The following is a 14564-nucleotide window of genomic DNA, read 5'->3' as shown; positions in this document are numbered from 1 at the left end:
GTGACCCTCCGCCTCCCTCCACTCACCGAAGCCTATGATCTGCAGCCTGCCCCCTGCTTGTGACCGGTCTCCCCCACCCCCACCGGGCATACGGACCTCCTTGCCTCTGGTCGCCCAGCACCTGCCCATGCCTGCGAGGACGGGCCCGACAGGTGAGCCCGAGCTCTTCCAGCTCCAGCTCCTTCTCCAAAGCCCTGCACTTGTGCTAGACACGGGGCTCACCTCCGCTCAGACGACCTGGACAAGCCCCCAGCTGCTCAGGAGGTGCCCCGCCTCAGCTCCTGCCCCATCCCAGAGTCTTTACCTGCTGCCACAGCTGTTCACCCAAAACAAGCCGTACTACGCTCTGAGAACCACGCACACCCAAGACCTCCACCCGCCTACGAGACGGGAGCGCGATGTGCTGGCTGATTTCAGGTTCCTTTCCCTTCAGTGTTTGCGGCTCTAATTAGGGCATGTGTTGGTCTTTGCCAGAAGGAAAGACACAGAATTTTATCAATTTTTCCTAATTTATGATTTTTACTGAAATGTGCCAACTAGATGTCAACTTGTGCAAAAACAGACGAGCTACTGTTAACAACCAGACCTTATTAGAGGACACAAAGCCCCAAGCCGCTGAGCCGGGCCCGATTCAGCACAGCAGCATTGGGAGACGGCTGCCCGAGGAGTTCCCACACCCGGGCGCCCTGCGCTGGAACCAGGCCAGCAGGCCCAAACCAGACGGTAAGCGTGGACACAGCCATGGCCAAGATTAGAGTCCCAAACTTCCAACATGCTTCTATTTATTCACTTCCACTCACCAATAAATACCCACTATCTCGGGCTTTCCTGACATGGCCCAGAGAGTGCCCCCGCACGTGTGACTTCTCCTCCCAGACAGGGCTCTTCCCCTCCGCGGTGGCACGCTCCCAGGCTCATGACAGCTGGAGCTGGGGGTGCCACGGTCCTGGGAGGCCCTGGCCAGTGTTGTGGCTGCCCACCCCCACAATGAGACTGGCACCTCCCGCAGAGTGAGGTCCAGCCTCCCAGCCCCCTGAGCACTCCTCTCTGGCCAGACCACCCTGCCTTTCCCACCAGGCCTCAGAGCTAATCGTCCGTGCCTGCGACACTCGGTTGGGCAGCGTTCAGCAAGGTGCTGCTTTGCTGTGGAGGACGGGGGTGTCCCATCCGGAGCGTCCCCAGCTAACTGATCACATCTTGACCACTTCTGTACCTCTGTTAGCAGCTTTCTCTGAAACACGTCTGAACTTAAAAATGTACTCACTTACCCCTTGAGTCCTTAAGTCAGAAACAGCTGTAAGCAAAGCAGCTGTGATTTGGTTACTACGGATGTGAGAGGTTATCTTCTGAGTACAGTTCATGATGAAGAAATGTCTTCCCAGCAGCCATTACATGGCTCTCGATGGGCTACAAATGCCTTGCGGGGGGCCACACCCCACCAGAACCCACTTGCTCGTGGCCTGCAGGATGTCTCCTAGGTGGGGCAACGGTCCCAGTGAGCCTGTTTCAAGCTCAGCTATGTGGCCTCAGGCAAGGTTCTGTCCGGTCAGTAGCGCTCACAGCCCGTGGCCGGGGCGGCGGCGCCCAGCCTGGGGGCCCCGTGGGCGCTACTGTTATCCGGACGGCGGCGGCGCCCAGCGGGGCCACACAGCGAGGGCCTCACGCTCACGCTCCTCCACGTGCCATCACCTGAGGCTGCTTTTGATGACTCAGGTCCCCAGGCTCGCTCCACACAGCATGAGACAGACACCGAAACACTACATATTGTGACAACAGCAGACAAAAGCAGGGGGTTAATTTTGTCCCCGTGACAAGTCCCACGGCAGATAGGAGAAACCTCGGTTATCGATACTCTCTGGGGAATTAAAGTAATCCACCAAGAAATGTATTTTCAAAGTCATGCCTCAGCCTAACCTCCTTAACCTCAACTTAACCTTCCAGGAGCAATCTCTGAACTCTGAGCCTGACACCATGGTGACTACAACACCAGAGGGATGAGACCAGTCAGGCGAACATCGACCCCAACCAAGCAATCAGGCAGCCAACAAACCCCAATCTCACATATGATAAAAGCCCATAACATTATGAGTTGAAGTCCTATCCAGAAAGATTCCCGGTACACCAGAGTTCTAGACAGATGAACTCTAGACTCTCCGCTTCCACGTAACCAATTCACTAGGCTGAGCACTGGGCTAGCCACACAGAGCAGAGCGGCTGGGGCTGTCTACAGCTCGCGGTCAGCAAGCCCGCACCACCCGGGCGCAACCACAAAGGCACAGAGCCCAGCACCACGTCGGAGGAAGTGAGTGGGTAGACTGTTGTGCCCGCAAACACAAAACACCAAGGCAACTAGCTTTGGGGCTCAAACAGCCTGAGCCCCGGTCCTCCCCCAGCCCCTGCAACACTCCCCACAGGCGGTGGATGTGATGGCTGGCTCCAGTGGGAGAGCGTCTCCAGGAAAAGCTGACTTCTTCCATCGGCTCTTACCCAGTCCCCTGGATACGTGGCTGGCTGTGCATCTCCCTGCACATCCAGGGACTCGGAGTCCCCTATGTCAGAAGGCAGCACCTTCTAGATGACCCTGACCTGAGGACCTAGGGAGCTTCCTGTGCCAATCTACCTGAAAATAAGAACCGTGCCTCCTCAGGCAATCATTCTTTTTTTATTTTATTTTATTTATTTATTTGAGAGAGAGGGATGACAATAGAGAGAACTGAGCAGGGAGGAGAGGGAGAAGCAGGCTTCCCGCCGAGCAGGGAGCCCGATGTGGGGCTCCATCCCAGGACCCTGGGATCATGACCTGAGCCGAAGGCAAACACTCAACCGACTGAGCCACCCAGGTACCCCGGCAATCTTTCAATAGCCTACTATGTCAATAATATAAGGACAAATACCTAATTTAAAAATAGGTACACAAACAGGAACAAAACTTAGAATAAACGTAGATGGGCTTTGATAAGCTTTTTAGTTTCACCTCGTTTCTTGTAAGTACAGAAAGATGCCAGCTGTCAAACTGTCAGGGAGCATGAAAGTCACAGGTTGGCTGAGGTACAGGGAAGGGGTCCCCGTACGGTGAACAGAAACCGGTGGCCCCCATGAAAGCCAAGGCCATGCCTCCTGCGGGAGCACCTGCCCTGACTGGCCTTCTCCATGTCGGTGTCCAGAGAGCAGAACGATACCAAGATTCATCAGGGACTAGGTAGGAGGGAGCTAGAGGCTGTAAAAAGTGCTCAGGCAAAGGATTCTGAGCAATGAGCACTGTAGTGGGGAGGGGGTCTCCGAGAGTGTGCTCACCTCCCCAGGGGATGCTGGGAGGGCCCAAGGCACAAGTCGGCTTCACTGGGCTCCCATCATAAAAATACAACACAAAGACTCAGCTGCCATGAACCTTCAGACTCTGAGCCCAGTTCTAACAACTGGATGAAACTATTAAGACTGCTTATATTCAAAGATTTAGTTACAAGAATTATCACCTTGGCTTTTCTATAAGGTTTACTTTGTGTCTGTATTTCCTAATTCTTACAATAAACATTGCTTCCATAATGAGAAAAGTGGGATTTTTATTCTAAGCCACTCTCCTACACACACACACACACCCCTTGCTCTACAGGCCCTGAAAGTGGGCTGGGAAGTAGCAGACCCCCGTCTGAACCCAGCGGGCTCTGTCTCTGCAGCCCCCATCCGCTGTCGACAGTGACAGAACCATACCCTTCCCGCTGGTGTTATGGCAAATACCAGACGCCCTGAGGACTTCAGCATAATGTCAGAGCTCATAGAGACAAGTGCAACTAGCCAAACTATGGGCAGAACTAAAACCTGCTAGGCAGAGGACAAGCCGACGGGCTGTGGGACCGCTGGGGAAGGAGTGACCACTCTGGGTACTGGGGGCACAGTGGGGGAGGGCTGCACAGTGACCTTGGGCAGGCCCCCCAGCTCACCAGGAGCCTCCATAAAACAATGTCACGTACAAGGGGACCAAAGGATTCTAAACCCTGATTATACATCCAAGGCACTCATTCCATTCAATTATCACCATTACACACACTATTCTAAACATGTCTATTTTATACCTAGCAGATATATAGAAACAAGTTTCCCAAGATTAAATTTTGTGGTCTATGAGGCCCCCAGCAAACCATTCACATGGTCGCCGGCTCTCTCCTACACTGCCCTAGCCCACCTCAGGTGGGGCTCTAGAGGACAAGCAAGAACCCCCAGGATGGAGCCAGTGGCTGGGAGAACAATGACCCCCCCAGAAGAAGACGTGGGGTGTAAATAAGATGCCCCACATTGGGGCAGAGTGCATAATCCCGGCCAGGCAGACTTCATCAGCATGTGGCTCACAGGCTACCAGCCCAGGGCGAGCCGCATGAAGTAGTGGGCGAAGACAGAGGTTTATCTCCCTGGGGAGGTGCTGTATTCTTCATGGCGTGCACCATGTTTCCAGGCCCGGCCACACGGCCTCCTGCGTGCTTCCCTGTATTCCCACCCACCTTCCTCTGCTAGACCGGGGTGGGGGCGACCCCTGGGGTCACTCCAGAACCTTTTGTCAAAGAAGGAAAGAAGCCTGAGTCCTTGAGTGACCTCCAGGGCCAGCTGTGTCAGAGCACTGGGCTGGCCTGTCACGTGGTCCGTGGCCTCCGGCCCCACCCCTCACCTGTGTGTGTGTGTGTGTGTGTGTGCATGCTCATGCACACGGACCTCCGTGCTCTCCCTCTCCTTTACGGCCTCTCCCGCTCCTCAGCAGGGCAGGCCTGAGCAACAGCAACCTCTACGGATGCACACACATTGTTGAAGCCTGATTCCAGAACAACAAAGTAACGTTACCAGCTCAGAACCAACCACAGTAGAAGAAAAACCTTCATAAAGCATTGCTTTTACAACCATACTTTGTCCTTCAAAATGGACACACAGTAATAACAATGCACTTGCAATACAGTCTCTGTTTGCTCTATTTAACACAGCCTAACTAAAATGCCGTTTATTTGGAAAATATACTTTATTTTCTGAAATCAAAGGAAGACAATAAGGTGAACTGTATTTTCAATATGAACAGTAATAATGACACTAAGAATAGGCACTGTTGAGATCTGATCCAATTTCCATAGTATTTTGAGAACAACCTCACAAATCTTACCCTAGGGTTTGCTTTACAATTTCAACTGTCAACCTCGAGTGGCTCTATCTCTGAAACGCCTCCTCTAGCTAAAGGAGCTCCTGCAAGTGAGCGGGGTCGCCTCTTGTGCTATGAAGCCCCTCAGCACAAATGCCATGAAATGCACCCAAACACCTGTCACAACAGGTTCTAGAAAACCTGGGCCTCCTATCCATTACTGCTGTTATTCACTGGTGGAGGGCGGGGTTCAGCAAGTGTCCTTACTTGTGCCCTTCTCCTGGTAGACATGGTGACTTCCATTCTTGCCAGAGATTGGGGAATATCCATCTCTTCCTCCCTGATACACATAGCAGAGCAGCAATGCATCATTACAAACCCACCCTCGCCATGGTAGCCCATTCCAGAGCAAATCCTAAGCCTTAAAGCTGGGGCTGTCCTTCTGCCACTGCCATCCTAGCACCTACACCTGCCCTGTGCATGCCCAAATCCCTGATGCCAGCACACAAAAGGCGCTAATGGGTACTGGCTGGATGGATGGATAGATGGGTGGGTGGGTGGATGGACAGAAGGAAGGGAAGTTGGATGGATAGATGGATGGATGCATGGATAGATGAGGGGAATGGGTAAGTAGATAAGTGGATCAATAGATGGATGAATAAATGGGTTGATGGATGGCAGATGGGCAGATGGATGGATGATGGATGGATAAATGGGTGGAAGGATGGACGGATGAGTAGATGGATGGATGAATGAATGGGTAGGGATAAATGGGTGGAAGGATGGATGGATGAGTAGATGGATGGATGAATGAATGGGTAGATGAATGGATAGGTGGATGGATGATGGATGGATAGATGATGAATGGATGGATAAATGAATAGATGGGTAGATGGATGGATGATGGATGGTAGATGGATGAATGAATGGGTAGATGGGTAGATGGATGGATGGGTGGATGGATGAATAGATGGGATGATGGGTGGGTAGATAAAAGATGAATGGGTAGATGGTAAGTAGATGTGTTGATAGATGGGTAGATGGATGAATGGATCGGTGGATGGATGATGGATGAGTAGATGGATGGGCGATGGATGGGTAGATAAATGATGAATGGGTAGATGGGTAGATGGATAAGTAGATGGGTTGATAGATGGGTAGATGGATGAATGGATGGGTAGGTGATTGAACAGATGGGAGGATGAGTGGATATGAATGAATAGATGGGTAGATGGATGGATGATAGATGGATAGATGGATGAATGAATGAGTATATGAGTAGATTGGTGGATGGGTGGATGGATGAACAGATGGGTATATGGATGGATGATGGATGGGTGGGTGGATAAATAGATGGGTTGATGGGTGGGTGGCTGGCTGGCTGGCTGGATGAATAGATGGGTAGATGGATGAGTAAATGCCATCCCACCCTATATCTCAAGCTGTCAGAGTGCTTTGCACCTTACAAAGAGGCACTCTCTCAGCAGGGGAAACCAGGGCGGAAACGAGGGAAGAAGCCTGGCATGCTCCCTCAGGCGCTGCCTGCTCGCCCCACAACCCGCTGCGTCTCCTCACTCCGTGAAAACTTGATGGCAGGGAGTCTTCCATGCCCTGTTCTCCAGCAGTGCCAGAGGAAGCACGCCTCTATGGAGCTGGGTCTCCGTTTCTTCTTCTTCTTCCTTTTTAAAGATTTTATTTATTTATTTGAGAGAGAGAGAGCATGAGAGGGGGAGGGTCAGAGGGAGAAGCAGACTCCCTGCCGAGCAGGGAGCCCGATGCGGGACTCGATCCCGGGACTCCAGGATCATGACCTGAGCCGAAGGCAGCCGCTCAACCGACTGAGCCACCCAGGCGCCCCTCTGGGTCTCCATTTCTACAAAAGGTCCCCACTCTCTTTTCCATCCTAGAAATGTGGGGGCGCCCAGCCTCCGACCGCAGCACAGGGTAGAGCCGCCGCCCATGTGACACTGGGACACTGGCTATCAGATGGCATGCAGAATGGCTGCGCCCAGGTCAAGTGCTCTCACACTGGAGACAAGTGCTCATCGAGAAAGCCTTTAATCTGGAATGCAGAGGCTTATTCACACGATGGGGGTCAAGGGGTTCTGTGCGTTCCCCCACCCCCACCCCCACCTAACATTTCTTTACTCAGCAGCTGTGCCGGGAGTGGAAAGAAGGCAACAGATGCCGTCACCTGGACTGGCCAGGGCCCAGGGAAGGCTGCTGTGGGGGCCTAAGTGTCCCAGCAGCATCTGCTTTATGGAGGTCCTGGTCAATATTTAAATTGCACATTATTCCCTTTAAACCATAATTTTCTGATGACTCATCTCATCCATCTGAGCCTCACACAGTCAGTAGCCAATGACCTGCCCTATAGGAGGGTAGTAACTATGTGGATCATTGAGAAGCCATGAAAAACCACTGAAATCATATCGTTTCTGAAGCCAACAAGTAGCCTGCTATTGTTCTCAGAAAAATAATTCAATTTGAAAAAGCTGGGGTGGAGCCTGCTTGAGATTCTCTCTCTGCCCCACCCTCCCGTCTCTCTAAAAGAAAAATATTGAAGAAGCTCACATATACCAGTCTTAGGAAAAATTCAACACACATGATTTGAGTATCTTAAAATTATGTAATACTAAGAGACTACGCTGCACAGCTTGTAAAACTTTGCTTATTTGGTATAAATGGAATGGCCAGCCTTAATACTGATAATTTTTATTTTTATTTTTTTAAAGATTTACTCATTTATTTTGAGAGAGAAAGAGAGAGAGAGAGAGCACATGCGAGCAGGAGGAAGGGCAGAGGGAGAGGGAGAGAGAGAGAATCTCCAGCAGATTCAGATTCCCCGCCAGGCACGAAGCCTGAAGCCAGGCTCGGTCTCGCAACCTGGAGATCATGACCTGAGCTGAGCTGAAACTAAGAGTCTGAGGCTCAACTGACTGAGCCGCCCAGGTGCCCTGAGACTGATAATCTTTAAAGGCAGAAGGGATACTAACACGTAATATATGCTGCTTAATAAAACAGTGAATTTACACACCCTGGAGTGCCCAGTGACCACGACTCATTTGATACAGGGGCTCAAGTGCTACATTTTGTGATGCTCTCAATCTCTCAAGATGCTGGCCCAAAAATGCAGCCTATTTGAGAATGGTTTTCCTACAGAAGAAAAAGATTCTAGAATGCATGAAGAAGACATTTGACATTCGTCCCCATACAATGGGACTAATACAAACCATTTGAATTACAGCAAGTTCCCAGAAAAAAATTATTCTTGTAGGTTTCAATATTTTCCCCAACTTAAATGTTTAGTGATGAGGGGCCATGGAAAAAATAGTGGCAACCCTAAATTTAGGGTATTTGATCAAAATTTCTTATAGTTTCTGCTTTTGCCTTTGTCTTACTTTTCCACTGCTTGTCTTAAGGACATCCTGCTTCTTGATGCTGAACTAGGGAACAACACCACAGCCTGAGGCGAGGGTCTGTCACAGCGGCACTGAAGACGCGCAGCCCCTGGGGATGGTGCTGTTTGTCCCAGATGCACACGGAGGCACAGTGCCCCTGAAGTCGACACATCACGATGCCCTCGCTGCTCCCAGACACAGAGCTCTGAGGGTCATAAGCATCTTTGTAGACTCAGCAAGATGCTGTCATCCTAAGACTGATATTCCAAAATTGGTTTCTTCTTCTTTTCTCGGGGAAGCCACACTGAGAACTGGCTCACCTCATTCCCTGATGGGTTGATGGACTGTGGCCACAGAATACCCCAAGGATGCTGGGGTAGTGACAACTGGGTCCTGGTCCTACCAGTGGGTGGGCAGGAAGGAGACGCCCAGAGAGAGAGAGGCTCCCTGGACAGCAGGCGAGTCCCCTCGCCAGAAGCATCTTCGCACCGAAGACACATTCTATTAGGTACCTGACCCCATACGAGGACAGCAACAACACACCCCAAAGCCGGTGGTTTGTGATTTTTACAGTCACAGACAACTTTTAAGTCTGGTGTTAAGAAAAAAACATAGATTTTAATGTATTAAAACATCAAGTTGAATTAGAGGCTGAAATTACCTGGTATTGAATGCAAGGAAGTTGTTCTCCATGTTTTTAAAAGCAATCTTAACAATGGCTGCCATAGTCTTACATTCTACAGCTTGAAAAGTAGTTTTAAGGTTAGAAAAGTTATGAATGAAGAATGGAGCAAAGGAGAAGTCATCACAAGGCATCTGTCTCAGGAGGAAAGATCTTTGATACCCAAAGCTACAAACTTCTAAGGCTTCATAAATATCTTCCCAAAAATACACTTGAAACACTGAAGCTAAAATGACTTCTGTGTACGTCTTTTAAGACCTATCTGTTTAAACTAGCCCCAAAATCTATAAGATGCCAACATACAAAGCAGAGGCCCTTCAGAAGGGTTGCTGGGACGCAGCATCAACCAGACCAGCCCCTAAAGCCATCTGCCCCAGAAAAGCGTCTCCGCGTCGCATCGCATGTGAGGTCCAGCACTTCACATATGAGAGTAAAAGCGAAACGAGTTACCTTTCCTTTCAGAGCGTTTCCTGCGCCTCCTTTTATTCCGACGCCCCGCGATGCTGAAGAAGGTCCCCGTGGTCAAAGTCCCGGCAATGAGCGAGGCCATACAGACGAGCGAGGCCAGCCCCGGCCAGCCCCAGCCCCTTCCGGGCCCCCGAGCATCCCGGGCCCCCGAGCATCCCGGCCCCCAGCCGACTCGGGGAGGCAGCCCGTCCTCTGTCCCAGGCTCATTTTGCTCAAATCGCAGCATCAGGGCTTTGCCAACACCACGATGCCTTCAGAGCACACCACCCAGCAGTGACGTGTGACAGTTAACCCTCCGCGCACTCCCGGACACAAGCCCACGGGACGGAACAAAAGACGTGCTGTGACTCCTCCCAGGGGAACGGGAATCCCCACAGAAACATACCAAGTCCTGCCTTAAAAAGGCTCTGTCACCTTTAAAATATTTTGACAGAGCTTCCACAACAATGAGGTGAAGTATCAGGAAAAGAGCACAGCGTACAAAAAAACGCTGCGGAAAGCCGGGGGCTACCCCAACGCACAATGCAGAGGCTCAGCAGGCGAGCCGCCACCGGGACCGCACGAAGTGCCCGTGAACCGTGCGGGCGCCCAGAGGAGCCCCGAGACGCGGAGCGCACCACCTGCCCCCCGTCAGGGAACGCGCCTCCTCCCTCCTAGCATGCCAGACGGCCCACATGCTGCTGTCTCCTCCGCTGGGGTACAGCTCGCCCCCCCCGCCGCTGCGTGCTCAGCACCCCAGGCGGGCAGACACTGAGCCTTCACGGTGTCCCCCGAGCCCAGGGGACTGTGTCCGGGACCCAGCATTTAGGGCTGACACAGCACAACCCGCAGCCCTCAACCTCAACACACACGGATCAGGCCCCAGGGGGGACACTATCCCAGATCCCGGCTCTGTGTCCTTGGAACAAAAGCCCTGCCGATCAGGGGCTGTCCCGGGAGGAACCAGGATGGGGGAAGGACGTCGGTGGAAGAGCCCTGGGTGAAAGAAAAGACAATTAAGTCACCCAACTCTTCTCTCGATGTGAAGCAATCATCTTGTAGAGCAAAGTCCCTTTCCAGCAGCGCCCAGCACCTGTCGGCCCACATGTGCCTCCAAAGGCACACACGCTAACCCGGGACCCAGCCCTGGCACACAGGGCACCCGGGGAGCGTCTCCCACACGAAGCAGTCCCTGTGTCCCCTACGTTTGTGTGTGGGCGTGCCCAGACGCACTCGGTGTAACTCATGAGCTATGCCGGCAACCAGCATCACCACGAGTTCCGCTCTTTACAAAATTATTCATATGATTTAACTAAATTTTCAAAGTATTAAATTAAAAATTCAGCTTTCTTTAAATAATTTTGACTAAAACATTTGGTATTAACTGTAATTGATATCATGTAACTTACTTTTAATAGACAATTTTGAAAAGACATTTTCTGAAAACATGAAAAAATTAGTGTTTTGCTTTGTTGTTTAGTAAAATTTGCATTTTTGACAGAAATGTATTCAAATTTCATATATTTTAAACTTAATTATGTATTTTATTTTTAATCTTTTGGTCCAGGACCAGATAATAAGTGTTTCAGACTTTGTGGCCATTTGTCTCTGTTGCTTACAAACTCATGGAGGTGGTCACGGCCTTGGGGTGGGGGCCAGGAGAGAAGCTTCTGGCAAACGGTTTCCCCCGCACGTGGGGCAGATTCTTCTGGGAAGCAGAGACCTCCTTCGTTCCCAAAGCCACCTTGGCTTCTGAGCTGGGTTTGGGTGACACTGCACGGTGGCAGGCCGGCCTCCAGGCGGTCAGCACTCAGGGAGGAAGGGGAAGGTGCAGCCGCAGAGTGGAGACACTGGAAGGAAGCTGGGAGCAGCACAAAGAAAGGGCAGCCTGGAATCTGGGGAGGGGACCCGGGACATCAGGTCGGGGCACCGTCCGTGGTCACGTGCTGTCGGTTCCCACGGCGAGTGCCCAGGACCAGTGCATGGCTGGTGGGGCTGCTGTGGCCGCCAGGCGGGAGACGCCCCTCACTGCCCCCTGTGCATTTCTCGGGCCCACAAAGCCTGGCCTAACATATCCAAGACGGCCTATTTTGGAAAAAGCAGCACTTGGACAACATCAAACAAGCCCCCTCTCTCCAGTCAGACATCACATGCTTCACAGCTTCAGGCGACAAGCGGCCTTGGAGAAAACCTCTGCCAGCACCATGGCCCTGGCCGGCACTCCTGCCAGCTGCCACTCGGGCTGGGGCTTGGAACCTCTGCTGAGTTCAGACACACAGTATACCCCCAACAGAGGAATTCAAGAGCAACCCAGGGGAATGAGAACCAAGAAACCACAGAGGAAACCCTGAAGGAAGACATAAACATTCTTCAGTTATTTTAAACAAGAAACAAGAAAATTTCTTTGGACCTTATTTTATAATATAAAGTTACTTATTGTATTTAAAATCTGTTTGGGTATTTCCATGGGTTTCTTTATTAATTATTCCCTTGCCACACATGGAGACAAGTTAGGTACCTAACCCTGAAAATGGCCACGCACCATGATTAACCAGACCAGAGACGCTGAGGATGAGCCAGAAGCTCAAACCCCAGAGCACATGAATGGACTCGTCTGAGAAGAGCAGTGAGAACGTCACAGCCTCCCGCCCCTCTGAGGACACACCGGCGCAGGCGGGACTCCACGGCCATGGGGACTGGCCCGGGGGTCTCCTGATGGGGACCGAACCGAGGAAGCAACAATTTGAGAACAGAGCCAGAACTTGTGGAACTCTCTTATCCAGGAGAAAGAGCTTAATACTGCCAGAATCTTGAGCAGTCCAGAGCAAATCAAACACAGATTTTTTTTTTTTTTTAAAGGTGAATGATAAAAAGCTGTCTGGATACTAGATTCCTTATGATGAGACTATCTGGGGAAATAATGCTCAAGGAAGTCAGGTAAAAACAAGGAGCATCTCCCCAGCTATTAGAGACACTCACATTTTTAACGTTTTCTCTCTCTGCATTACGGTTTTCATTTGAGTTTGCTCTTTCCAGAAGCTGAGCTCAGTGGCGGGCCCCAACCTGCCCAACGCACAGCCCTGGTGAGGCCAGCTCGGGGCCAGAACAAAGCCGCACAGGCTTCCTCTCTGTGCCCTGGAAATGAGAAAATCTTAATTTCCCCATCTCCATCATAACCCTGACCTAAAAGAGACAAAACATTTTATACCACAACACACCACAATTTATAAAAACTATATTCATAAAAAGAAAAACTTGCCTGTACTCCTATATCTGAAGTTCCTACAGTACCAATCAGAGAGATCCGAAACCATAAAGCCAGGAAGTCGAGGGCTAGTGTGAAGGGCTGCCTGCACCGATCCGAAGGCTCCCAGCGAGCGCGGGGCCAGAAGGACACTGGGCAGGTGCATGTCAAGGATCCACGACACCACCACAAAAACCCAATCCATGTGTAGCTTCTTGGGAACCTAGCCAAGTGGAAATACACCAAAACCACAATCCAAGAGATATGCAATCATTAAAAATTAACTTGGAAATTATAGTTAACATGGTGAAAAACACAACGGTGAGTCTGCCAGGAAACCCTCTGCTGGTTCCAATTCTGCACACAGAACTGTCTGTGTGTCCTAGTGTCCTGCTGTCCTGGGTTAGGTGCACCATGTTCTAACTGCTTTCTTAGAGGCTGTATTTGTTTATTTGGCACACATTCATTACTGGGAAAATCATATTAACTATATTTTGTTTTTCTTGCTGCTCTGGCATATGGGGGACTTAGAGACCCCGGGGAGAGACTGCCCCTCCCAGGGCTCAGCCAGGAGTGTACCCTTCTTATGCAAACAACCCCCTCACTTGCTCTTGTAACTCTCACATCAAGCCCAGTGTTGCCCTTGCTCTAAATCATTCCAGGGCAGCCAGAAATCAAGGATAGCCCAGAGCCTGCCATAGTTACTCAAACTGCCAATCCTAAGCTGCTTCCCTGCCCTGCCTTGCCCTTGCTGTGGAAACCCGAAGAAGGCTCAGGCCTACCAAGGCCTTCCCATTGCTCCTTTCTGCCTCCAGACCAAGACCCGTGCTCCCCGTGTGGCCCTGCATGGCCCTGCGTGGCTCGGCCCCTCCTCTAGGGAAATGCGAGGAGTCAAGTTTTGTCTCAATGGCACTGGCCTCCCTCCCCACGATGTCATAAACTACCATCCCATGGGGACAAGTGAGACAGCAGGACCGTTCTCAAGACTGGCTTGGTCGGACAATACCAAGTCTACTTAATCTCCTTTTGACTAAAGGGCATGTATAGGCTATAAAACAAAAGGCCAGCTCATTTCCTGACCGCCGCGTAGTGCGGCCTTATCTGATACCTGCTCTGCGCTCATATAAAACGCTGGATAAAACGGCAGTTACCTACACTCTCCCACCACCTCACACACTCATCACCATTCCCTCATCACAGGACACAACCCAGGGCACAGCAGGTCTTCCTGACATGATAAGCGCTATATCTTCTGCTTTCTTGAAAGTCCGAGAAGCTGAGAATCCATGAGCATGACGAGGCACACGGTAGCCCAGCGGCGGGGGGCTTGAACCGCCGCCTGAGGACAGGCCGCCTCGGGATGCTCCCAGAGTCAACAGGAGGTCCCAGCTCTGCACCTCTCACTTGTTTCTTCCTTCTTCCCAATTCTTTCTACCTTTAGGATCATTTAAGAAAAGCATAAAAATCGGGAAATCGGAGGAACCATAAGGGACTATGGACTCTGAGAAACAGGGTTCTAGAGGGGAGGGGGGTGGGGGATGGGTTAGCCTGGTGATGGGTATTAAAGAGGGCACGTTCAACACGGAGCACTGGGTGTTATACACAAACAATGAATCATGAACACTACATCAAAAACTAATGATGTAGGGCGCCTGGGTGGCTCAGTTGGTTAAGCGA

At 51.1% G+C, this 14564-nt stretch overlaps 1 protein-coding gene across 1 annotated transcript in view; it reads left to right on the top strand.

Annotated features, from left to right (window-relative positions):
• Positions 1 to 14564, top strand: part of POFUT2 (protein O-fucosyltransferase 2) — a 345437-nt gene that overhangs the window by 69775 nt on the left and 261098 nt on the right. The window lies entirely within an intron of this gene.

The sequence above is a fragment of the Leptonychotes weddellii genome, chromosome 1 (assembly GCF_054177405.1).
Source record: "Leptonychotes weddellii isolate Sample4059 chromosome 1, ASM5417740v2, whole genome shotgun sequence".
NCBI classification, from domain to species: Eukaryota; Metazoa; Chordata; class Mammalia; order Carnivora; family Phocidae; genus Leptonychotes; species Leptonychotes weddellii.
The sequence above is the reverse complement of the archived record's forward strand: the minus strand, read 5'-3'. Positions and strand labels throughout refer to the sequence as shown.